The 26,729-nt window shown below is 42.7% G+C and overlaps 1 pseudogene; it reads right to left on the reverse strand.

Moving 5' to 3' along the window:
* Positions 1-20,079: 20,079 nt before the first annotated feature.
* Positions 20,080-20,197, reverse strand: LOC126476195 (5S ribosomal RNA; annotated as a pseudogene).
* Between the last annotated feature and the right edge of the window lie 6,532 nt (positions 20,198-26,729).

The following is a 26,729-nucleotide window of genomic DNA, read 5'->3' on the forward strand; positions in this document are numbered from 1 at the left end:
CAGGACATGTTGACATTTTGAAATATCATAAAGTTATCACATGAGACAGATAACCAAAAACTGTAACCAGAAACTGTAACCTTGATCAATGAAGTAGTTACTGCGCAAACTCCTCTCTTGAAGCAAGCGCACCTGTGTTCATATGAAATGATTTAATAACCATGCGGGACCACCAGCTGTCGGTACCGCACTTATAGAAGCACAACGCAACTATCCTTTTCAACCTGGTCATTTCTCACTTGAGATATTTCACACAAACTGATATTGACTTTAAATTCGCTGCTTACCATTGACTGTTTTGCTGTATGTACACGGTATAGTGTCCGCTCCATTTTGTATTTTGTTGTTTTGAATGGTTGTCTTGCATCTTCCTTGATCACAAAACCTGTGCCGCTTGCTACAGTACATAAAGTATACAGCAATGTATAACTTCCAGCAATCAAAAGATATACTCTGTCACATCTAATAAGTCGTAAGGTTAGTATTGCCTCACGTGTTCCAACATTTCTACGGAATCCAAACTGATCTTCTCCGAGGTCCGCTTCTACCAGTTTTTCCATTCGCCTGTAAAGAATTCGCGTTAGTATTTTGCAGCTGTGACTTATTAAACTGATAGTTCGGTAATTTTCACATCAATCAAAAGATATACTCTGTCACATCTACAGCCTTCCCCCATGAACCATGGACCTTGCCGTTGGTGGGGAGGCTTGCGTGCCTCAGCGATACAGATGGCCGTACCGTAGGTGCAACCACAACGGAGGGGTATCTGTTGAGAGGCCAGACAAACATGTGGTTCCTGAAGAGGGGCAGCAGCCTTTTCAGTAGTTGCAGGGGCAACAGTCTGGATGATTGACTGATCTGGCCTTGTAACATTAACCAAAACGGCCTTGCTGTGCTGGTACTGCGAACGGCTGAAAGCAAGGGGAAACTACAGCCGTAATTTTTCCCGAGGACATGCAGCTTTACTGTATGATTAAATGATGATGGCGTCATCTTGGGTAAAATATTCCGGAGGTAAAATAGTCCCCCATTCGGATCTCCGGGCGGGGACTACTCAAGAGGACGTCGTTATCAGGAGAAAGAAAACTGGCATTCTACGGATTGGAGCGTGGAATGTCAGATCCCTTAATCGGGCAGGTAGGTTAGAAAATTTAAAAAGGGAAATGGATAGGTTAAAGTTAGATATAGTGGGAATTAGTGAAGTTCGGTGGCAGGACGAACAAGACTTTTGGTCAGGTGATTACAGGGTTATAAATACAAAATCAAATAGGGGTAATGCAGGAGTAGGTTTAATAATGAATAGGAAAATAGGAATGCGGGTAAGCTACTACAAACAGCATAGTGAACGCATTATTGTGGCCAAGATAGACACAAAGCCCATGCCTACTACAGTAGTACAAGTTTATATGCCAACTAGCTCTGCAGATGATGAAGAAATTGATGAAATGTATGACGAGATAAAAGAAATTATTCAGGTAGTGAAGGGAGACGAAAATTTAATAGTCATGGGTGACTGGAAATCGTCAGTAGGAAAAGGGAGAGAAGGAAACATAGTAGGTGAATATGGATTGGGGGGAAGAAATGAAAGAGGAAGCCGCCTTGTAGAATTTTGCACAGAGCATAATTTAATCATAGCTAACACTTGGTTCAAGAATCATAAAAGAAGGTTGTATACCTGGAAGAATCCTGGAGATACTAAAAGGTATCAGATAGATTATATAATGGTAGGACAGAGATTTAGGAACCAGGTTTTAAATTGTAAGACATTTGCAGGGGCAGATGTGGATTCTGACCACAATCTATTGGTTATGAACTGCAGATTGAAACTGAAGAAACAGCAAAAAGGTGGGAATTTAAGGAGATGGGACCTGGATAAACTGAAAGAACCAGAGGTTGTACAGAGTTTCAGGGAGAGCATAAGGGAACAATTGACAGGAATGGGGGAAAGAAATACAGTAGAAGAAGAATGGGTAGCTCTGAGGGATGAAGTAGTGAAGGCAGCAGAGGATCAAGTAGGTAAAAAGACGAGGGTAATAGAAACCCTTGGGTAACAGAAGAAATATTGAATTTAATTGATGAAAGGAGAAAATATAAAAATGCAGTAAATGAAGCAGGCAAAAAGGAATAAAAACGTCTCAAAAATGAGATCGACAGGAAGTGCAAAATGGTTAAGCAGGGATGGCTAGAGGACAAATGTAAGGATGTAGAGGCTTGTCTCACTAGGGGTAAGATAGATGCTGCCTACAGGAAAATTAAAGAGACCTTTGGAGAGAAGAGAACCACTTGTATGAATATCAAGAGCTCAGATGGCAACCCAGTTCTAAGCAAAGAAGGGAAGGCAGAAAGGTGGAAGGAGTATATAGAGGGTTTATACAAGGGCGATGTACTCGAGGACAATATTATGGAAATGGAAGAGGATGTAGATGAAGATGAAATGGGAGATAAGATACTGCGTGAAGAGTTTGATAGAGCACTGAAAGACCTGAGTGGAAACAAGGCCCCGGGAGTAGACAACATTCCATTAGAACTACTGATGGCCTTGGGAGAGCCAGTCCTGACAAAACTCTACCATCTGGTGAGCAAGATGTATGAGACAGGCGAAATACCCTCAGACTTCAAGAAGAATATAATAATTCCAATCCCAAAGAAAGCAGGTGTTGACAGATATGAAAATTACCGAACTATCAGTTTAATAAGTCACAGCTGCAAAATACTAACGCGAATTCTTTACAGGCGAATGGAAAAACTGGTAGAAGCGGACCTCGGGGAAGATCAGTTTGGATTCCGTAGAAATGTTGGAACACGTGAGGCAATACTAACCTTACGACCTATCTTAGAAGAAAGATTAAGAAAAGGCAAACCTACGTTTCTAGCATTTGTAGACTTAGAGAAAGCTTTTGACAGCGTTAACTGGAATACTCTCTTTCAAATTCTAAAGGTGGCAGGGGTAAAATACAAGGAGGGAAAGGCTATTTACAATTTGTACAGAAACCAGATGGCAGTTATAAGAGTCGAGGGACATGAAAGGGAAGCAGTGGTTGGGAAAGGAGTGAGACAGGGTTGTAGCCTCTCCCCGATGTTATTCAATCTGTATATTGAGCAAGCAGTAAAGGAAACAAAAGAAAAGTTCGGAGTAGGTATTAAAATCCATGGAGAAGAAGTAAAAACTTTGAGGTTCGCCGATGACATTGTAATTCTGTCAGAGACAGCAAATGACTTGGAAGAGCAGTTGAACGGAATGGACAGTGTCTTGAAAGGAGGATATAAGATGAACATCAACAAAAGCAAAACGAGGATAATGGAATGTAGTCAAATTAAATCGGGTGATGCTGAGGGGATTAGATTAGGAAATGAGACACTTAAAGTAGTAAAGGAGTTTTGCTATTTAGGGAGTAAAATAACTGATGATGGTCGAAGTAGAGAGGATATAAAATGTAGACTGGCAATGGCAAGGAAATCGTTTCTGAAGAAGAGAAATTTGTTAACATCGAGTATAGATTTAAGTGTCAGGAAGTCGTTTCTGAAAGTATTTGTATGGAGTGTAGCCATGTATGGAAGTGAAACATGGACGATAACCAGTTTGGACAAGAAGAGAATAGAAGCTTTCGAAATGTGGTGCTACAGAAGAATGCTGAAGATAAGGTGGGTAGATCACGTAACTAATGAGGAGGTATTGAATAGGATTGGGGAGAAGAGAAGTTTGTGGCACAACTTGATTAGAAGAAGGGATCGGTTGATAGGACATGTTTTGAGGCGTCAAGGGATCACAAATTTAGCATTGGAGGGCAGCGTGGAGGGTAAAAATCGTAGAGGGAGACCAAGAGATCAATACACTAAGTAGCTTCAGATGGATGTAGGTTGCGGTAGGTACTGGGAGATGAATAAGCTTGCGCAGGATAGAGTAGCATGGAGAGCTGCATCAAACCAGTCTCAGGACTGAAGACCACAACAACAACAACAACATCTACAGCTAGTTGCAATACTTGCGTTTACAAACCTTTCACGTTACTTGTACTAAGCAGCTAAAGTCACCTTCGAAAAACGACTATATAGACTGCGGTTACTTTAGATTAGTTAAAAAACTGCTGGAATACATATTACAACCGTAAATTCCTTGGTTTCGACACAAAACTGAAAGATAAAATTGTGCTCTGTCTCGACGTTTGTGTCCATCAAAAGAAGGTACTTGTAGGGAATTTTATGTACACCATCTCTCTGTAGCATCTGGGATACAAAATAAGTCGTTCACTGTCAAAGATGTAGCGATGTAAACCTGCAACAGGGACTGGTGATATCCTGTCGACACTATGGGTATAATTCCTTACATATTTGCTTGTTAGTTATTGTGAGAGAGTGACTGAGATGACCTGATGTTCTGTTCTTGCTCGCGACGTAATGCAGTATTAGTAGGATACTGTTAAGTTCGGACTGCAAACTCTGATGTCTTGCGTTTGTCCGTTTCCACCTAGGAGCTCTCTTTCATCGTGTCGGTCAGCGAGATGCGTATTGTCTGTTGTTTTCAAGTATAACTATTAACGAAATGTGAAAAGCCGGTATATCATTACCGGCGTTGTTTTAAGACCAAAAGAAGGTTTGAAAAACCTAAAACCTTTGTATTTGAGATGAAGTAGCATTCTAGACACATCCAGAAACGTATGTCACCAACGAAATACGTAAAAGTAACGTAGTTGAGAGAAATGCTGTTCCACTAAACATGTGAATTTATCGTATTGTTTCAAGGTAATTCCCTAAGTATTTACTTCTGTACTTCAGCATATGTGGTTTTACAATCCTGTTTTTCTATTTTTCTCGTGTATTTGCGTAGACGACGTGAACGACTTGATTTCTAACATTTTCTCAGCGTGTTTGACTGGTCATATAACATCGTATTTCTGTGCAAAACCGATTCCTCCTTGCTTGTGATATTTAGATTCTTGACTTAGTTACTTGTTTAAAATTCTCCGACTTGTGGCCTTAGGTGTGTCACTACAAGTCTCTATTTCAATATCGAGTGTACATTCGTACTCTAAAAGCCTTCATACAACGCATATTGGGGCTACGTTGTATCATTCGGAATTGGAGTGACCTAAGAACGACTGTTTGTTACTCTACATTAAGTACTCCCCGTCAATTTGCTTCCTATTTGTTGTGAGTGAAACTTCCGGTACCTATAAAGTGCTCATAGATGTCTCCAGTGGGTAAATGCAGTGCTGTTCTTGTGGTTTTACTTTAAAATACTGACCTAGGATCTGTTGGACGGCGTTAAATCACATCACTTCAGCCTTCCGAATTCTTCATTCTCGTCTTGTATTCGTACGTAGGATTCAAGCGGAAACGTTTTAATTTTGGTTTATTTCACCCAAAAATGTGGAGCATTGTTAAGTGGCTCAAGAAATTATACGTTTCACTCAGTTTTAACCTATCAGGGCTTGATCTATCCATTTCACGATGTATTGTGTGCGGCATCTCGCAATATTCTGATATCTGCCTTAGTCGCTTCTTGTAGTGTTCCAACCGGATCTGTTTGTCTCAGTATCACTACAAGTCTGTAGCGAAAACACCTCCCTGTATGTCTTCTGCTAGCGGTTCCATTGGGCTACAGAAGTTTCTCCTTTATTATTGTTATACGACACGGCTCTGTTGTTATAATTTGCATAGAACGTTCCAGGCCATCAAGCTATGATAGTGATGGGAAAGCAAGTGTGTGCTCCTGTATTATCGCAAAAAGAACGCCAGTATGGTTCTGAATTTCTTCTATGGATTCCTAAGCTGACATGTAAGAGTAGCGCACCTCTCCTTGGTGAACTGAGGTGCAGCATAACGACCTACCTGGGCGGCCGCATGAGACAGCCTGGCACAGAGGAAGACGGCTACTTGCAGCTATTCCAGTCATGCACAGGTATTTACAGCAGACACGCAGTACTGTCTGCCAGTGGACCACTTTGTTCAGCATCCAGTCCCTAAATGGGGCAGCACTCTGTCGCTGGTGACAGCAGAGGTTTTTCTCTCCGTAAATGTCCCATGCAACTAGATCATCAAACTATATTCTCGTAAACATGTCACCATTTTAGATACGTGTATTTGTACCATTTTGAGGGTCCCATATCGATTTAACACTTCCTCCTCAATGTGCTAGATACATGACTTCTCCATATAATTCTACGTGTGTCCAAGTGTACTGTGGTTTGGCTATGAACAAGAAAGATAGTTTAATAGCTGCCATCCATTTCACATATTAATTTTTCGTCGTGAATTTTACAAACATAGAAGCCGAACATTTTCCTTTTATGGCTCCTGAGCCACTGCGCAGGTCTTCTCCAGGTGGAGGATTGCGCATTTGTCATTTTTTGAGTTTCCCGTGCAGAATGTATTTGTGGGCCGTTTGTCACCTTGGAATTTCATGCCATTATTTGAAAGGGGGCTTAAGTATAAGTGAGCTACTTGTGTTTTCAAATCTCCCCCAATAATTTCAATCTGGATAGTGTAGGTTGCTGCAAGGTAGTTGTAGGGATATCTGCATTGGTACCATGAGCACTGGAACTGGAACTGGAACCCTTCCCTTCGCGTTTTGCAGTCGGGTTGGCAGTTTGTGTACAACGTCCCTGTGTTCTTAGCTGGTACCGGCTGATAAGTGAGACTCAGTGTTCACACTCACAGATTCTCCAGTGATATGGGTGAACTGACTAAAAGCATGAAACCAGCTGCAGGAGTGTGCACTGCAGATCTCAGCAGTGTGCGAGAATACTCATCTTCATGTCGTCATATTTTTTTTAAATAAAGGAGCAGTTGTTTCATTCTAAGCCTATACATAGCACGAGTATTCTGGGAACTGTGGTAGAGGGGGATTGTTCATGCGTAGCACAAATGTAGCACAAATGTATTTGGAACAAGTGTACTGTAATATCATAAGAGTGGGGAAAACCATCGATTTTTGAATTTCCCGCCACCTTATACTTACAATAGGATTCTATACTTAGCACAAATGATCTGCCAACCATGCCAGTTGTATACATTTCTCTGGACCACCCTACTGAATTCTGATGTCATAGAGTGGGAAACTCTGGCATCCATGCAGGCTGGCCCAGGAACCCAGTGTCCTCCATCTGGGATTCTGATCATGCTAGCTGGCCCAACATAACTTTGTCGCCATCTTGAATCGCCATCTTGCATTGTGGTGTCATAATGGCTGGCCAGTATCCTCAGGGCAGCCATCTTGTATTTCTTGTATTATGTCATCAGCCTGGCTTCTTGAATTCACTTGAATTTGATACCAAGAGAATAATGCCCCATCTTGCTTTTGTTTTTTTTTTATTTCTCAAAATTTCAGACTAATGAAAACTGCCCTTTTTCCACTGCGACATCTTAGGTGAGGGGGGAAAAACCCCGTCTTGAATTTATTTCCATTTTTCGAATTTCCAGCTTTTTATACATGGAGTTATTGGGTATTGCTAGAGGGTGAGATGGAGGGTGGAGGGGGGGGGGCAGAAATCTAGCAACTATGCCTGGCAATCTTTCCAAGAAAGCGGGTGTGGAGAGGTGCTAATATCACCGAACTATCAGTTTAATAAGTCGTGGTTGCAAAATACTAACATGCATTATTTATAGAATAACGGAAACACTGGTGGAAGCCGTCCTCGGAGAAAGAAAGCTTGGATTCCGGAGAAATATAGGAACACGCGAGGAAATACTGACCTACGACTTACCTTAGAAGGTAGATTAAGGAAAGGGAAACCTAGATTAATACCATTTGCAGACTAAAAGAAAGCATTTTACCACGTTGACTGGAATACTGTCTTTGAAGTTCTGAAGGTAACATGGTACAACACAGCGAAGGGTTATTTGCAACTTATAAAGAAACCAGATAGCAGTTATGAGCTGAGGGGTTACGTTAATGATTATCTTGGTTTTCGTAAGACGGGTGTATATCGCATTTCTTGTAGCTGTGGCATGGCATATATTGTTCAAACTATCAGGACCATGGAGGACCGATGTACTGAGCATAAATGGTATACACGATTACAGTAGCCAACTAGAGCTGCTATTGCCGAACATTGCTTGGATACTGGTCACCCCATGTTATATAATAACACTGAGGTACTTGCACGCACGTCCAGCTGTTGGAACAGTGTTATCAAGGAGGCAGTTGAGATTAAATTAGCGAGCAACCTTGTGAACAGGGATGGAGGCTTTTGTATAGACTCTGTTTGGAATCCTGCTCTTTCCCTTGTCAAAAAACAGAGAGACAGAATCAATGTTACCTCACCTGCTAGTTCGTAGTCTCACTATCGATATCCCTGACTTTGGTCATCTTTGATGGCACTAGTGTTCAGTGTGTGTGTTAACTTCCTGCACTAGTCCAAGAACCACGGTTTTAAATTTGCCTGTACATCACCTGTCCGTTGGAGTTTGCCTTGAAAAGGTCGGGGTGTGTTCCCGCCGAAATATCGGCGATCGCTGTTAATACTACCTGGTTGAATTCCCGTAAGTTATTTGAAGGTTGTAATTACCAGGAGAAACTCAGATCTCACATTGTTTACCTCTACAGGGAGGAAATATATCTGTGTTTACGGAAGTTGGATAACCTACGTAGCTGTCGAGTTAGACTGCAATGTGGTTGGTTGGTTGGTTTTGGGGAAGGAGACCAGACAGCGAGGTCATCGGTCTCATCGGATTAGGGAAGGAAGTCGGCCGTGCCCTTTCGAAGGAACCATCCCGGCATTTGCCTGGAGCGATTTAGGGAAATCACGGAAAACCTAAATCAGGATGGCCGAACGCGGGATTGAACCGTCGTCCTACCGAATGCGAGTCCAGTGTCTAACCACTGCGCCACCTTGCTCGAGACTGCAATGTGCTCTGTCGTTTTTATTGAGGTGTCACGATGAAAATCATGTCCCAACATTTGCCAAGGTTATGCACCATATTAATTCTCCTGCCGCCAATCGTATCAAGCAACGTGCTGGCATGGCTCTTGTTCGTGGAAGGATTCGTTTTACTCGTCGACATTTGGATTCTGTTTCCAAAGAATTGTTTCGTTCCCATTTAATGGCTGCTTCGAAATTGTCTGATTTTACTTGGGATTGGTTGGACGGTGCCTCATGGACTCAAGCTGACTGGGAATACAATTCTGTTACTGCCCGGCATTTGGCAAAGTTTGAACGTTTTCATCGCTCGGAGTCTGATGTTATAGTTCAACTTTCTGTGATGAATCTCACAGAGGAATCTTTGGACAACGCGACATTATCTGTGCTTGGGAAGGGTTTAAATTTTGCACTCACACCGAAGAGTTTGCCGGTAGTTGATTTTATTAGTTCAGTTGAACAGGCAGTTTGCGAACTACCTCCTGACTCTGCAGAGGAGGTTAGGTGTGGGGTTTCTAATGAAAATGAGGGTGGTGTGATGTGGCTCTCAACTATGTAACCTTGGACTCAGAGTTAAAATAATAAAAGTTTTGGCTGGTTTAGTTGTCTAGGAGCTAGGATACGTAGTTGCCGCATTAAAAGCCAAATACTGCTGAGTATACAGTATACAATATGAATATACACATGAATCGGATGGTCGAAGATTCCTAACACTCGGAAATTGCGACTGTAACGTAGAAATTTATAAATGAAAGACGGCAGTTAAATAAAATCTACAGTTACTATCTTAACGACTTTAAATGGTGAATACGACAGTAGAAGTACTTTTGAGAATGTGGTATATTTCTGCAAAACACTTATTGGTGTCGATGGCCCAGCAATTAAATAAAATATAAAACTTCCTGGCAGATTAAAACTGTGTGCCGGATCGAGACTCGAACTCGGGACCTTTGCCTTTCGCGGGCAAGTGCTCTACCAACTGAGCTACCCAAGCACGACTGACGCGCCGTCCTCACAGCTTTACTTCCGCCAGTACCTCGTCTCCTACTATCCAAACTTCACAGAAGCTCTCCTGCGAACCTTGCAAAACTAGCACTCCTGGAAGAAAGGATATTGCGGAGACATGGCTTCGCCACAGCCAGGGGGATGTTTCCAGAATGAGATTTTCACTTTGCAGCGGAGTGTGCGCTGATATGAAACTTCCTGGCAGATTAACAGAGGCACACTCCGCTGCAGAGTGAAAATCTCAGCCGGCCGAAGTGGCCGCGCGGTTCTGGCGCTGCAGTCTGGAACCGCGAGACCGCTACGGTCGCAGGTTCGAATCCTGCCTCGGGCATGGATGTGTGTGATGTCCTTAGGTTAGTTAGGTTTAACTAGTTCTCAGTTCTAGGGGACTAATGACCTCAGCAGTTGAGTCCCATAGTGCTCAGAGCCATTTGAACCATTTTTTTTGAAAATCTCATTCTGGAAATAAAATATAAGCTGAGTAACAGATTCCTACCGTACGCATTTAGTTGTGAACAACAACATAGTTCGCGAAATATTCACTTCTAAACGCACACTACGCCTTCACTGTAGAAGCCACGGAAATCTCACAAGTGCACAAGTCGGCGCTATCTATCTGCCGCGACCACGCGCAAACTGCTGCACACTCTCCAAGTCTCTGCCACGACCGTGCGTCCGTCGCGCCATCGCGTCCAGCACTCCTATCCTGTGCGACTGTCCGCTGCGCCGCCCAGTTCAGAACTGCCCCTCCATTCACTTCTGTAGTCGCCTCCGTTAGTAACGATCGCTGTGGTTGGTGATAGCGCTCCCGTCATGTCTCCAAGCCAATGCACACAAACATTTTGTAACTCATACGAAATACTGGATTTACATTTAAATGACTTGAAATTAAATAAATATTCCTACGGCTGGACCATAAACACACTCTAACACACATTATTAAATACATAAACAAATTAAATAAACATATATCAAAGCACTATCAACAAAATGTAAGCCAGTATCCTAACGTCTTTGTGCTTTCTAAAACACAGTAAATATTTAACCAATTTCTTCACGAATAATATATATTGGATACAAACAAAGATATAGACGAATAAATATATTTATAAGCGTGGTGCTACCGTTTTTTCGTGTAACTGTGGAGTACTTTTGGCCTGACACAATTAATAGTAATTGGCCACTTTGACCTCGAATAACTGATGTACTATTCAAGTTACATGCCTGTAAATCATACTGCCGGCCGGAGTGGCCGAGTGGTTAAAGGCGCTACAGCCTGGCACCAGCGAATACATTACCTCACTGCTTGCACTGAGTGAGAATACGAATTTTTTCTCATAATTTGGGAAAACTAACACAGGTTCAGTTAGCAACAATAATTTTAATTTACTGAACACATCCTGGCACACTAATGACCAGTGAAAATCACTTTATATATATAATATATATACCGCTACGGTCGCAGGTTCGAATCCTGCCTCGGGCATGGATGTGTGTGATGTCCTTAGGTTAGTTAGGTTTAACTAGTTCTCAGTTCTAGGGGACTTATGACCACAGCAGTTGAGTCCCATAGTGCTCAGAGCCATTTTTTTGTAAATCATACCAATTTAGGTTAACACTAATAGCTTTCTAAAGACAAGTCGATCGACGAAACCGGGCGAACCGTTTGGATTTTGGAAATTCGTCGCTGGGTGTTACTTGTATAATTTACCATCAGATACTAAACTTTAAACTAATAAAGATATTGAAAATCTGATTACACCATCAGAATCGTCGTGCAAATAATACACTACTGGCCATTAAAATTGCTACACCAAGAAAAAATGCAGATGATAAACGGGTATTCATCGGACAAATACACTCCTGGAAATTGAAATAAGAACACCGTGAATTCATTGTCCCAGGAAGGGGAAACTTTATTGACACATTCCTGGGGTCAGATACATCACATGATCACACTGACAGACCCAAAGGCACATAGACACAGGCAACAGAGCATGCAAATGTCGGCACTAGTACAGTGTATATCCACCTTTCGCAGCAATGCAGGCTGCTATTCTCCCATGGAGACGATCGTAGAGATGCTGTATGTAGTCCTGTGGAACGGCTTGCCATGCCATTTCCACCTGGCGCCTCAGTTGGACCAGCGTTCGTGCTGGACGTGCAGACCGCGTGAGACGACGCTTCATCCAGTCCCAAACATGCTCAATGGGGGACAGATCCGGAGATCTTGCTGGCCAGGGTAGTTGACTTACACCTTCTAGAGCACGTTGGGTGGCACGGGATACATGCGGACGTGCATTGTCCTGTTGGAACAGCAAGTTCCCTTGCCGGTCTAGGAATGGTAGAACGATGGGTTCGATGACGGTTTGGATGTACCGTGCACTATTCAGTGTCCCCTCGACGATCACCAGTGGTGTACGGCCAGTGCAGGAGATCGCTCCCCACACCATGATGCCGGGTGTTGGCCCTGTGTGCCTCGGTCGTATGCAGTCCTGATTGTGGCGCTCACCTGCACGGCGCCAAACACGCATACGACCATCATTGGCACCAAGGCAGAAGCTACTATCATCGCTGAAGACGACACGTCTCCATTCGTCCCTCCATTCACGCCTGTCGCGACGCCACTGGAGGCGGGCTGCACGATGTTGGGGCGTGAGCGGAAGACGGCCTAACGGTGTGCGGGACCGTAGCCCAGCTTCATGGAGACGGTTGCGAATGGTCCTCGCCGATACCACAGGAGCAACAGTGTCCCTAATTTGCTGGGAAGTGGCGGTGCGGTCCCCTACGGCACTGCGTAGGATCCTACGGTCTTGGCGTGCATCCGTGCGTCGCTGCGGTCCGGTCCCAGGTCGACGGGCACGTGCACCTTCCGCCGACCACTGGCGACAACATCGATGTACTGTGGAGACCTCACGCCCCACGTGTTGAGCAATTCGGCGGTACGTCCACCCGGCCTCCCGCATGCTCACTATACGCCCTCGCTCAAAGTCCGTCAACTGCACATACGGTTCACGTCCACGCTGTCGCGGCATGCTATCAGTGTTGAAGACTGCGATGGAGCTCCGTATGCCACGGCAAACTGGCTGACACTGACGGCGGCGGTGCACAAATGCTGCGCATCTAGCGCCATTCGACGGCCAACACCGCGGTTCCTGGTGTGTCCGCTGTGCCGTGCGTGTGATCATTGCTTGTACAGCCCTCTCGCAGTGTCCGGAGCAAGTATGCTGGGTCTGACACACCGGTGTCAATGTGTTCTTTTTTCCATTTCCAGGAGTGTATATTATACTAGAACTGACATGTGATTACATTTTCACGCAATTTGGGTGCATAGATCCTGAGAAATCAGTACCCAGAACAACCACCTCTGGCCATAATAACGACCTTGATACGCCTGCGCATTGAGCCAAACAGAGCTTGGATGGAGTGTACAGGTACATCTGCACATGCAGCTTCAACACGGTACCACAGTTCATCAAGAGTAGTGACTGGCGTATTGTGACGAGCCAGTTGCTCAGCCACCATTGACCAGACATTTTCAATTAGTGAGACATCTAGAGAATGTGCTGGCCAGGTCAGCAGTCGAACATTTTCTGTATCCAGAAAGGCCCGTACATGGCTGCAACATGCGGTCGTGCGTTATCCTGCTGAAATGTAGGGTTTCGCAGGGATCGAATGAAGTGTAGAGCCACGGGTCGTAACTCATTTGAAATGTAACGTCCACTGTTCGAAGTGCCATCAATGCGAACAAGAGGTGACCGAGACGTGTAACCAATGGCACCCCATACCATCACGCAAGGTGATACGCCAGTATGGCGATGACGAATACACGCTTCCATCGTGCATTCACCGCGATGTCGCCAAACACGGATGCGACCATCATGATGTTGTAAACGGAACATGGATCATCCGAAAAAATGACGTTTTGCGATTCGTGCACCCAGGTTCGTCTTTGAGTACACCATCGCAGGCGCTCCTATCTGTGATGCAGGGTCAACGGTAACCGCAACCATAGTCTCCGAGTTGATAGTCCATGCTGCTGTAAACGTCGTCGAACTGTTCGTGCAGATGGTTGTTGTCTTACAAATGTCCCCATCTGTTGACTCCGGGATCGAGACGTGGCTGCACGATCAGTTACAGCCATGGGTATAAGATGCCTGTCATCTCGACTGCTAGTGATACGAGGCCGTTGTGATCCAGCACGGCGTTCCGTATTACCTTCCTGAACCCACCGATTCCATATTCTGCGAACAGTCATTGGATCTCGACCAACGCGAGCAGCAATGTCGCGATACGATAAACCGCAATCGCGATAGGCTACAATCCGACCTTTATCAAAGTCGGAAACGTGATGGTACGAATTTCTCCTCCTTACACGAAGCATCACAACATCGTTTCACCAGGCAACGCCGGTCAACTACTGTTTGTGTGTGAGAAATCGGTTGGAAAATTTCCTCATGTCAGCACGTTGTAGGTGTCGTCACCGGCGCCAACCTTGTGTAAGTGCTCTGAAAAGCTAATCATTTGCATATCAGAGTACCTTCTTCCCGTCGGTTAAATTTCGCGTCTGTAGCTCGTCATCTTCATGGTGTAGCAATTTTAATGGCCAGTAGCGTAGTAATCTACATGTTTCTTTTTAAGGTATCCTCATTCCTCCGTCTATTATTAATTTCTATATGAACTGTGAAATGTCTGCCATTATGGTCTCACAAAGTCCGCTATCTTCGGCACTACCGGCATACAAGTGTCTTTCGCCACAGCGCGGACACGCCAACTCCGAACTTAGAATATTTCCAGAGCGCCACAACTCGCCTGTTAGCGCACAGAGGGATGCATGATGTGTGTTGACTGGGGCTCGTCCACCCAAGAATAATGTAACAGCAGCAGAGAGGAAGACTTCGAGGAACGTGCATTGACAAATTCTGAGACATCAATTTTCACCAAGGATTTTGCAGTATTTCCACTGGATTTTATGCCCAATAATTCCAAAACATCCAGTTTTCTAATTACACCATCATTGAAACATAAAATAGCACCATAAACACCAAATTTGAGTGTTGTAATCTGAACAAATACAGTTTTCGGTAACCGGTTCCAAATGTCAGAATTCACACATTAATTTAAATTTCGGGTTTTCCCATGAAGACACTTCTTCAATAAGGTATCTTTAAAAAGGTATCTAAATATGGGCTTACTTTCATTCATTACTGATAAAAATATGAAATAAATACAGGGAGTAAAAGGATGCTGTGCATAATCTCTGCATGGTGCAAAAAGGAAGTCGTGGCATTTAAATGCCAGATTGCAAAGAGTGTCGGGAAAACCATCATACCTCAAGAAAAAATTGTCGTATTTATATAAAACAAAAACTGTTTCACACAGGAAAGACCAGCCATTTCAAATATGTTAAAATCTAAAAATCGAATTTTTGAGGCCCTCTTGCCTTCCGTCTCCCCTTAAAGACAAGCTCTGTGTGAAAATTTTCTTTAGAACTATTGTGATGTCACCTTCTGTGTCAGTTACTTTATAGTTTCCCGAATTATTCCCATTTTTGTGTTTTTCTGTAAGTAACTCTAGAGAACTAAAGAGAGGACAACGTTACATTGTTACTAAACCATAGTAGATTTTCGTACTCCATATTTTATTCAGTTCGAATTCATAATTAACAGTATATGCCTTCCTTAATTACAGTTATAAGGTCTCCAATAGTTTGTCACGTACCGTACCAGATTGGCGGGAACCGCGAAATGGTGCCAACTGCAATTGTAAATATTACGAGAGTTTAGTAACCTAGGATTAATAGAGAAATTCAGTCCCTCGAAAACCTGTCTATTACCAACAATTCCCGCTGTTTTTACTCCATTTGCTTATGTTACTATTACCTCATAGCCGCTTCACAAGAAGTTTGTTCTCTTTCAAGGTCAATTCACTATTTTCTAATAACCCCAGCCTAAACTTTCCTATATCACCTCTTTAGATTTTCCAGTGTATTCACAACATTCAAATTTTTAACATTCCACTTTTTGATTGGTAAAATAGCCTTTTTCAACCTCCTCCTGATATACTTATTTATAACCCCTTCGGAGAAAAGCGATTTTATTAATGTTTTGCCTTCTGCGTCCCTTCTGTGTTAAACGTCGTAGTTTCTAGCGAATTTGGATGATATTTCTTACTTAGCCAGATGTTTTGGGTGTGCGGAGATTTCTTACTTCCTTTCGTATGTGACACTAATTTTCCTAACAGTTTTTTGTTTTTTGTTTTTGCAAAGCTACGTATTAAAAAAAAAAAGTTCAAATGGCTCTGAACACTATGGGACTTAACTTCTGAGGTCATCAGTCCCTTAGAACTTAGAACTACTTAAACCTAACTAACCTAAGGACATCACACACATCCATGCCCGAGGCAGGATTCGAACCTGCGACAGTAGCGGTCGCGCGGTTCCAGACTGTAGCGCCTAGAACCGCTTGGCCACCCTGGCCGGCGCTACGTATTCCCTTACAACGCTGGTGCACACATTGTAATTTTGATCTGCTGTCATATATTCGTTTTCGTCTTGCAGTTGTTGATGTTTTGGACATTTTTAGTGGATGTGGTAATTAATAGCAATGACGTTCCCGTTGGCATATAACATACCTGCTCCTCTACATTCTCATCGGCACCCTTTGCACTTGACAATGGCTGAGGACAGGATGGCCATAGTCACGTGAACCTTTATGACCCCATCTCGCTCCCCCTACTTCGTAACCTCTATAACGATTATTAGATGTTGTTGTTGTTGTTGTGGTCTTCAGTCCTGAGACTGGTTTGATGCAGCTCTCCGTGCTACTCTATCCTGTGCAAGCCTCTTCATCTCCCAGTACCTACTGCAACCTACATCCTTCTGAATCTGCTTAGTGTATAAATCTCTTGGTCTCCCTTTACCATTTTTACCCTCCATGCTGCCCTCCAATACTAAATTGGTGATCCCTTGATGCCTCAGAACGTGTCCTACCAACCGATCCCTTCTTCTGGTGAAGTTGTGCCACAAACTTCTCTTCTCCCCAATCCTATTCAATACTTCCTCATTAGTTATGTGGTCTACCCATCTAATCTTCAGCATTCTTCTGTAGCACCATTTTATCAATATTTTATTTCAATCAAGCCAGTGTATCAAGTACCGGAACATAGACTGAAGACTTACATACTTTAAGTCTATAGTATTTTACACTAACATTCGCAAACTTTTACCCACATTTTTGATGTTTCTTCTCGAGATGCTAATGTAGAGTCATAACATTAATTTCTTACTAAAACAAGCACATTCTGAAAGATTTACTGCCACTGTTGTTAAAATTCGAACCATGATGTTTTCTGCATTAGTTTAAATGTGTCAAGTAAGTGAACGATTAATCACAGAAACGGTTTACTGTAGTGTAGTATTTTACGGCAAAAAAATTGCAGTTCGGTTCCTATGGTAATTACAGAGCATCTGGCAACATCGGGCTTGAGTACATTTAACAACTCTTAGAATGAACTTTTGAATAAAGAAAGTAATAAGAAGAGGGAGGCATATCCTTTTAAAAGTACGCTACAGCACTAAAAGAAATTAAATGGAAACAGAATATATTCAAACAAATAAACTGACAAAAAAGAAAGAAAAAACGAATTACAAAGTACTTACAAACTAAAAATTAACCTTAGCCCTTTTACAGTAGAAATCTATAGTTTACAACAAAGAATGCGACAATTTTTAATCAGTCTCCTCAGAAAAATAAATTAATCTTCCTCTCTTTGAAACGAACATAGATGCTCGTCTCTACAAAACAAATAAGTGTAAAAAAACTGTCGTTTTTATTAGTCAATTAGACGTTGAAATAACCAGTTCCCTGAAATGCGATGTTAAGGGCGCCTCAGAGAGGAACTGATAAATGCGCATTGCAGTCAGCCCTTTGACTGCAGAAGTACACGACTGTGAAAGAATGCATAAAATGGAATGCTGGGAACAAAAAACTAGAGTAACGTTGTATTGAAAAATGAATCTGCAAATGTTACGTAAACAGGGCCGGGATCGTTCGCCAGCGTTTTTGCGTTGCACGGAAAAGGACGTAATATTTTCATTCAAAATTTACACAAGGGCAGGACGAGTGCAGAGCAGCTTACTGCGATGAGTCAACAACACTCTAATGGGCATAACGCGCGGCTGCGGCTGCACCAGCGCCGAAAATAAAAACCCAGGAGCGCGGCGCGGCGCGGCAGCCTGTCGAAGGTCCGTGCCTTCTGTTTGCACACTGCCACCCACGCGCGTGCATGCTCGCCCAGCTTCCGGAAATTACTCTCCGCACTGTTTTGCAAGGTGTCTCGGTATCTCTCTCTTGCCTATATCTGTTTCTGTTGTCGCACCGTTCGTATTTACGACCTGTTGTAATAAATTTATGGTCCAATAAAAGATACACGATGCCATGAATGCAACATAAGCCCCGAGTCATAAGTCTTGTGAGTGGTTTTATACGGCCTGACACGAATTCCTCTCCTGTGACAACCTCTTCATCCCAGAGTAGCACTTGCAACCTACGTCTTCAATTACGTCCTGGATGTGTTACAATCTCTGGCTTCCTCTACAGTATTTATCCCTCTTATATCATGGAAGTTATTCCATGATGTCTTCACAGATGTCCCACAGTCCAGTCCCTTCTTCTTGACAGAGTTTTCCTTATATTCTTTTCCTCGACAATTCTCCGGAGAACCTCTACATTCCTTACCTCATCATCCATCTAATTTTCAGCATTCTTCTGTAGCACCACATCTCAAATCCTTCGATTCTCATCTTTTCTGGTTCTCCTGCAGTCCGTGCTTCACTGCCTTACGATGCACTGCTCCAAACATACATTATCGAAAATTTCTTCCTCAAATTAAGGCCTATGTTTGATACTAGTAGACCTGGAATGCTCTTTTTGCGAGTGATAGCCCGGCTTTTGTGTCCTCCTTTTCCCATGCCGTGATGCGTTATTTTGATGTATAGATAGCAGAATTCCACTTTCTGATTACCAATCCTGAAGTTAAGTTTATCGCTGTTCTCATTTCTGTTTCTTCTCATTACTTTCATCTTTGTTCGATTTAATCGTAATCCATATTGTATACTCATTAGACTATTCATTCCATTCAGCTGATCCAGTAATTCTTCTTCACTTTCAGTATGGTTAGTTATATCACCAGCGAATCTCATCATTGATATCCTTTCACCTCGAATTTTAATTCCACTCTTGAATCTTCCTTTTATTTCACTAATTGCTTATTCGCTGTATGAACAATATGGGCGAAAGACTACATCCCTGTGTTACAACCGGTTAATGAGAGCTTTTCGTTCTTCGTCTCTCACTCTTATTGTTCCCTCTTCGTTCTCGTACATAACGCATATTACCTGTCTTTCCCTGTAGCTTACCCTGGTTTTTCTCATTATTTCGAAAATCTTGCACCATTTGACGATGGCAAACGGTTTTTGCAGGTGATTTTTTTTCAGTCTTGCTTCCATTATCAACCGGAACGTCATAACTGCCTCTCTGGTGCCTTTACCTTTCCTAAAGACACACTCATCGTCATCGGGTGGTTAAAATTAAAGTGCAGCTACTCACAGAAGTCCAGTGTGAGTTGGAATTTGCGCTTGTGGCAGCGAAGTTTGGTAGATAATAAAATACGTTAATGTGGAACCGACATACGCAAAAAGAAATTAATTCCAACCTTGGCCACCAGGTGCAAATCTGACGCTGTGAATGCAAGCACGACTTATAGAAATGGTTCCATATACAGTGGTTTCGAAATGGGACATGGGCAGAAAATGACAAGTGATTTCATTATTAACCATCAGTTAGACAGTTTGTTGAATATGAGCAACGGAGACGTCGACGAGATACTGTACAGCGACAGATTTGCACCTGGTGACCATAATTGGAACTAATTTTTTGTCCAGAGTAAATCGGTTCCGCACTAATGCCTTAGCATATCTACCTAGTTTCGCTGCCATACGATAATTACAGTTATGCACTCTGTCGTCAGGCCACAAATGGCCCATCGGGACCATCCGACCGCCGTGTCATCCACAGCTGAGGATGCGGATAGGAGGGGCGTGAGGCCAGCACACTGCTCTCCCAGTCGTTATGATGGTTTTCTTTGACTTGAGCCGTTACTATTCGGTCGAGTAGCTCCTCAATTGGCATCACGAGCCTGAGTGTACCCCGAAAAATGGCAACAGCGCATGGCGGCCTGAATGGTCACCCATCCAAATGCCGGCCACGCCCGACAGCGCTTAACTTCGGTGGTCTGACGGGAACCGGTGTCTCCACTGTGGCAAGGCCGTTGCCTGAAAATTACAGTCCATACTGGATTTCACTCAGAAGCTGCAGTTTAATTATAACCACCTGGCATGTTATAACTGACCTTCCTCCTGATCAGCTCTGCAGAGCTTTTGTTATTATTATTATCGATTAATTTTTGCTGTATTTGAAACTAGAGCTGTCGTCCTGTAACTGGAGTAATCTGTTGTATCCCCACTTTTCCGAATGTTTGTTGACGTACTTCGTACAAGAACAGAGGGACTCAGAAATTTGTTAAAGTTCATCATTAAGTTTTTTCCTCCACAATTAAGCCAGGTCACAACTCATCTGGACCCAGAGCTTTCCCTGTTCTAGTTCTTTCAGTGTTGCTGCGAATTCCATTTTCACAATCTGAAGATCAATTATATGTCTTAACAGTGTTACGTAAATAATATTTTATTTTTAGCAGAATACTTTTAACACTGTCTTAGGTATATTTAACTAAAACAAATAATGTGAATCTTTTACAATTGGCATATTTATTTATTATGTAATTTACTTTAAATGACGTAGTTTCGTGCTAAAAAGGGCGTATGTAAGACATATTTAGGCTCTTAGTTAGATGCATGAACACTATGTCGAGATTTTTTTTCCTCTGAATTACATTAAAATTCTAAGAGGGCGTACGGTATTTGAAGAATTTTTAAGAAGGAGGTAGCACTTACTGAAACTCAATTTTGTCTGAACGAGTAGTCTAACTGATTATGATAGGGTTAGTCAGTATTTTATGATTCCTACAGTTACAAATTGCGTCGAATATTTCTGGTCTGACCGACTATGGAATAAATAGTGTATTGTTAACATTTCCTACACAAGTCCAGTTTCATATAGAAGAGTTACAACTGCTGTCAGATGCCAGATATTGTTTCTATCAGCTCGGTGTGAAACTATGTGCAAAGTGCCTTTCATTAATAATCTCCAATTTTATTGTATTTCTCCTTCTTTGTCACAGAGAATTTTATTGCTTTCACTTAATTAAGGCCACTGCCTGCACTTCACAAAAATGGTTGGATGTAAACAAGAGGCTGCCTTTCCAGACAATAATCACCACTAGCGTTCGTATAATATCGTGTGGTATCGTCTGCGTAACCATCTGTGTGCTAAACGTTGAGGTCATCAGGGCCCTTTCAATAATTTCTTTGAAGCGAATGCTGTTAAAAACAAATAAAACTACACTACTGGCCATTAAAATTGCTACACCTCGAAGATGACGTGCTATATAGATTTCTCATACAAAAATAGCAGTTGACCGCCGTTGCCTGGTGAAACGTTGATGTGATGCTTCGTGTAAGGAGGAGAAATGCGTACCATCACGTTTCCGACTTTGATAAAAGTCGGATTGTAGCCTATCGCGATTGCGGTTTATCGTATCGCGACATTGCTGCTCGTGTTGGTCGAGATCCAATGACTGTTAGCAGAATATGGAATCGGTGAGTTCAGGGGGGTTATACGGAACGCCGTGCTGGATCCCAACGGCCTCGTATCACTAGCAGTCGAGATGACAGGCATATTATCCGCATGGCTGTAACGGATCGTGCAACCATGTCTCGATCACTGAATCAACAGATGGGGACTTTTGCAAGACAACAACCATCTGCACGAACAGTTCGACGACGTTTGCAGCAGCATGGACTATCAGCTCGGAGACTACGGATGCGGTTACCGTTGACCCTTCATCACAGATAGGAGCGCCTGCGATGGTGTACTCAATGACGAATCTGGGTGCACGAATGGCAAAACGTCATTTTTTCGAATGAATCCAGGTCCTGTTTACAGCATCATGATGGTCGCAACCGTGTTTGGCGACATCGCGGTGAACGGACATTGGAAGCGTGTATTCGTCATCGCCATACTGGCGTTATCACCCGGCGTGATGCTATGTGGTGCCATTGGTTAAACGTCTCGGGCACCTCTTGTTCGCAGTGACGGCACTCTGAACAGTGGACGTTACATTTCAGATGTGTTACGACCCATGGCTCTACCCTTCATTCGATCCCTGCGAAACCCTACATTTCAGCAGGATAACGCACGACCGCATATTGCAGGTCCTGTACGGGCCTTACTGGATACAGAAAATGTTCGACTGCTGCCCTGGCCAGCACATTCTCTAGATCTCTCATCAATTGAAAACGTCTGGTCAATGGTGCCGAGCAACTGGCTAGTCACAATACGCTAGTCACTACTCTTGATGAACTGTGGTATCGTGTTGAAGCTGCATGTGCAACTGTAGCTGTACACGCCATCCAAGCTCTGTTTGGCTCAATGCGCAGGCGTATCAAGGTCGTTATTATGGCCAGAGGTGGTTGTTCTGGGTACTGATTTCTCAGGATCTATGCACCCAAATTGCGTGAAAATGTAATCACATGTCAGTTCTAGTATAATATATTTTTCGAATGAATACCCGTTTATCATCTGCATATCTTCTTGGTGTAGCAATTTTAATGGCCAGTAGTGTATATACTAAGAGATAATCCCCTAAGTGATGTCTGCGTCATGCTATCTCACTCGTGAGGAAGCACTTACAGTTTCTCACTCGCTGCCCAAATGCAGTCTGACCTTGAGTGCTGAGACGCTAGGATTTGCTCGTCCTTCCTACTGGAGTCAGCACATCCTAAGGCCCGGTGCTGGCGGCTAGCAACTGTGAAACAACACGTCACTAAAATCTTTGTAATCAGCCTATATGAGAACATAGTTTAATACGTTTAATTTTATGTAAAAATAATGAATCCTGAGTTTGTCGCAATTTCATTCAGTAGTTTCCTGGAAAACTGAGTTTTTACAAATTTAGGATTCCGCTAAAAACGGAATTTTAGTAATATGTTTAATTATGTGTAAAAACATCACCCTGAGCTCATTTTTTGAACATCTACATTGTTTTGTAAAAACTGAAATTTGGTGGAAAAGCAGCAAACCTATATAAATTAATCACTTAGGTTTAGCTTGGAAATCAAAAACTCAGCGCCATATTCTGAATACAAAATAGTAAAGCTCTACCAACTTTTCTAGTTTGTAAATATAATGCTCCAAGGTTCAGAATAACCTTAACAGGGACTTTATGACGACTTTCATTTATAAAATCACAGGATACGTATTTGTTTGAGTAGACGCTTCCAGGCTCCACGATCTGGCCCAACGATGCCCACCAGGCGCCCTGTCGTCCTGTGCCAAGTGGCGTCTTTCGGAGGCGGTGTGGACTGGAATGGTGTCGGCGCACTGCTCTCCCATCCATTATCGGCTACCCAAGCCACGGAGCCGCTACTTTTCGTTAACATGATTCAGCAGTTGACATCTCAAGGCTTAGTAGACCTCGTTCCATTCCTTGTACCAAGAAAAAAGTCTCCTCTGGCAGTAGAGGGAATTGAACCCAGATCGTCCACATGGTAGTCAGACATGATTATAGCCGTGGTAGTCAGACATGATTACACCTCGACTACGTAGGAGGACAAGAATGTTCCTCTAGTGTACAAAAATGTGACATTGATTTCAAAATCAACTGGGAAAGATATACAGAAATTTAAGAGTCGTATGTTCCCTTCACACCCCCCCCACCCCCCCACCCTCCACCCCTCACCGTTCCAGACCAGCGTATCAAGTCATTACGAGGGTTACTATTAATTGCAGTTGTTCGTGATCGGAACATGCCAAGACGAAGTAAATATTCCGGAATCCGAGTCAAGAACAGTGCAAACATAAAAAACGCAAAATTCGGTATCCCCAATGTAGCGAAATAAGGTAAATCCCTTAATACTGGAAAGTCCACTGGCTCATTTTTTATATCAGTTAGGTTCCTTTCAGAGAAAGCGTATACGATAGCTCTCTCGATAAGGATCCGCACCTAGGGATTGGAAAGTCGCACAGGTCATATCATTACTGGGGAAAGGAAACGGGAGGAATCCAATTAATTACGGACCCATATCAGTGACGTCGATTCGCAGAAAGGTTTTGGATCATATACGTACTGAGTTCCAACTTTATGAACTAGAACGAAGAAAACGATATATTGACATTATCAGTACGGATTCAGAAAATATCGTTCTTGTGAAGCAAAGGTAGCAGTAACGAGTCTATCGATCAAGGATTTCAAATAAGGAGTGTTTCTTCAAAACTCGATATATGCAAAAAATTTCAAAACTGAGTTAGCTGTGGTAATGGCATAATGGTGACCTTTCACATCAGGCCCTGAACGAAGTTTCAGTGAAAGTCGCCTACTGACATGTATATGAACACTGCAAATAACAAGGTTTTAGCGAAACATGATATATGCATTCTTACAGTTATAGAAAAAGCCGACAAATGCGGTATAAATACTCTCTCGTGCCTCGGCTCTCTTTGTGCAGTAAGCGGCTAACGATAGAGGAGTACACTCGCTGCCTTAAGCGATGTTACTCATTGTTGTAACAATAGTTACTGGACTTTAAGGTTTCACCTTCAAAAGCTACGCTCCTGAGCTCTGCCATGAAGGTATGTCACTTTCATCAACACGTGACAAATTTCTTAATATTTCAGCACCTCAGCGCAGATCAGTGGATGCCCAGAATTCGAAACGAAAGAAAACAGTGACAGTGAAGTATACCACTAAAAAAAGGAATGGTGAAATAGTGCCAGTTTGTGTTACCACATTCCAAGTAGTGCCTGGCATATCAAAGGATAGGTTATGCTATTTAGCAAGCAGGTTCGATGATGGAGGAAATGATCGTAAGAAGCCAACTATTCCCTTTAAGAATGGTATTAAAAAAAAACAAAAATGCAAAGAAAGCCACTATGAAATCGGGAAGTCTACTATGGTTATTTTCCTTCACATGTCACAGTCTATAAAAAGTTCAAGAGATTCTGTGAAGAAAGAAAAAATTTTGGACTGAAAAAGTGTTCCTTTTCAAAATACAAGCATGTATTTTACAAATATTTTAATCCGTCACTGAGGACACCTAATTTCGATTCCTGCTCTACTTGAAAGATTGGTTTAGTGCAAATAAAAGCCAAACACGTCCGCAGAAGAAGAGTTAACTACGAACTAGACACAGATTACATAAAACCCGTGCAAAGCGTTTTTTTATGTAATGAAAGAAGATTTGCTTTGACATGCTACAAAACCAGCCTGTTCCAAATCTATCAGTTAGTGAGGTTTTCTATTCTAGACAAGTATGGATATTAAATCTGTACATTATGATCCATACTAAGAAGCAAAAAAGGGAAAGCATTGTTTTCTACACCTGGTTAAGACAGAATCTTCAAGAGGATGCAATGAAGTTGTTTCGGCTTTGCCGGACTTTCAATCTGACTTAGATAAAAAACAACCAGATGATGGCACCAATACTGTACATCTGTTTCAGATCCTTGCAGCAGCCAAAATAAAAACAATTATATGATGGTGATGCTTACTGTGTTCTTTGGAAACAGCACAAAATTCAGTAATATTCATCTCTTCTTCCCTGTTCGTGGCCATATTTTGTGAACATATCTTGTGTCCAGACATAACGACCTTTCTAGACAGCCGGCCGAAGTGGCCGTGCGGTTAAAGGCGCTGCAGTCTGGAACCGCAAGACCGCTACGGTCGCAGGTTCGAATCCTGCCTCGGGCATGGACGTTTGTGATGTCCTTAGGTTAGTTAGGTTTAACTAGTTCTAAGTTCTAGGGGACTAATGACCTCAGCAGTTGAGTCCCATAGTGCTCAGAGCCATTTGAACCATTTGAACCTTTCTAGATTCTGAGAAGCTCATCTGCAGAAACCAGCACGGTTTTAGGAAACAGCTGTCATGCGAGACACAGCTGGCCCCCTTTGTGCAAGATTTACAACAAATTCTAGATACCGGCTCCCAGATGGCTGCCATATTCCTCGACTTTCGAAAGCGTTCGACTCAGTTCCGCACTGTCGCTTGCTCCAAAAAGTGCACGCTTACGGTCCATCCGATGACATATGCGGTTGGATAGAAAGTTTTCTAACGGGCAGAGAGCAGTATGTTGTCCTGAATGGGGAGACTTATACAGAAACAATCGTAACTTCAGGTGTGCCCCAGGGCAGCGTAATAGGTTCGCTGCTTTTTACGATTTACATAAACGTTCTGGTTGATGGTATTGACAGTGGCATTAGACTGTTTGCCGATGATATTGCAGTCTACAGGGAAGTAATATCACACGAAAGTTGTGAACAAATAAATGAGGATTTGCAGAAAATAAATGCATGGTGTAATGACTGGCAATTATCTCTCAATATTAGTATGTGTAACCTACTGCGTATAACAAAGCGAAAATCCCCATTACTGTATGAGTACAAAATAAATGCCCAGTCTTTGGAAGCCGTAATATCCGTTGAAATGATCTCAAATGGAACGATCAGATTACACAAGTAACGGGTAAGGCGAACTCAAGATTGAGGTTTACTGGTAGGATCCTGAAGCGAAGCAGTCCTTCAACAAAGGAAATTGCTTACAATACTTTAGTTCTTCCGGTCTTAGAGTACTGTTCATCTGTATGGGACCCTTCAAGAGATTGATAAGGTCCAGAGGAGAGCGGTAAGATTAGT

The sequence above is a fragment of the Schistocerca serialis genome, chromosome 4, assembly GCF_023864345.2.
Source record: "Schistocerca serialis cubense isolate TAMUIC-IGC-003099 chromosome 4, iqSchSeri2.2, whole genome shotgun sequence".
Lineage (NCBI taxonomy): Eukaryota > Metazoa > Arthropoda > Insecta > Orthoptera > Acrididae > Schistocerca > Schistocerca serialis.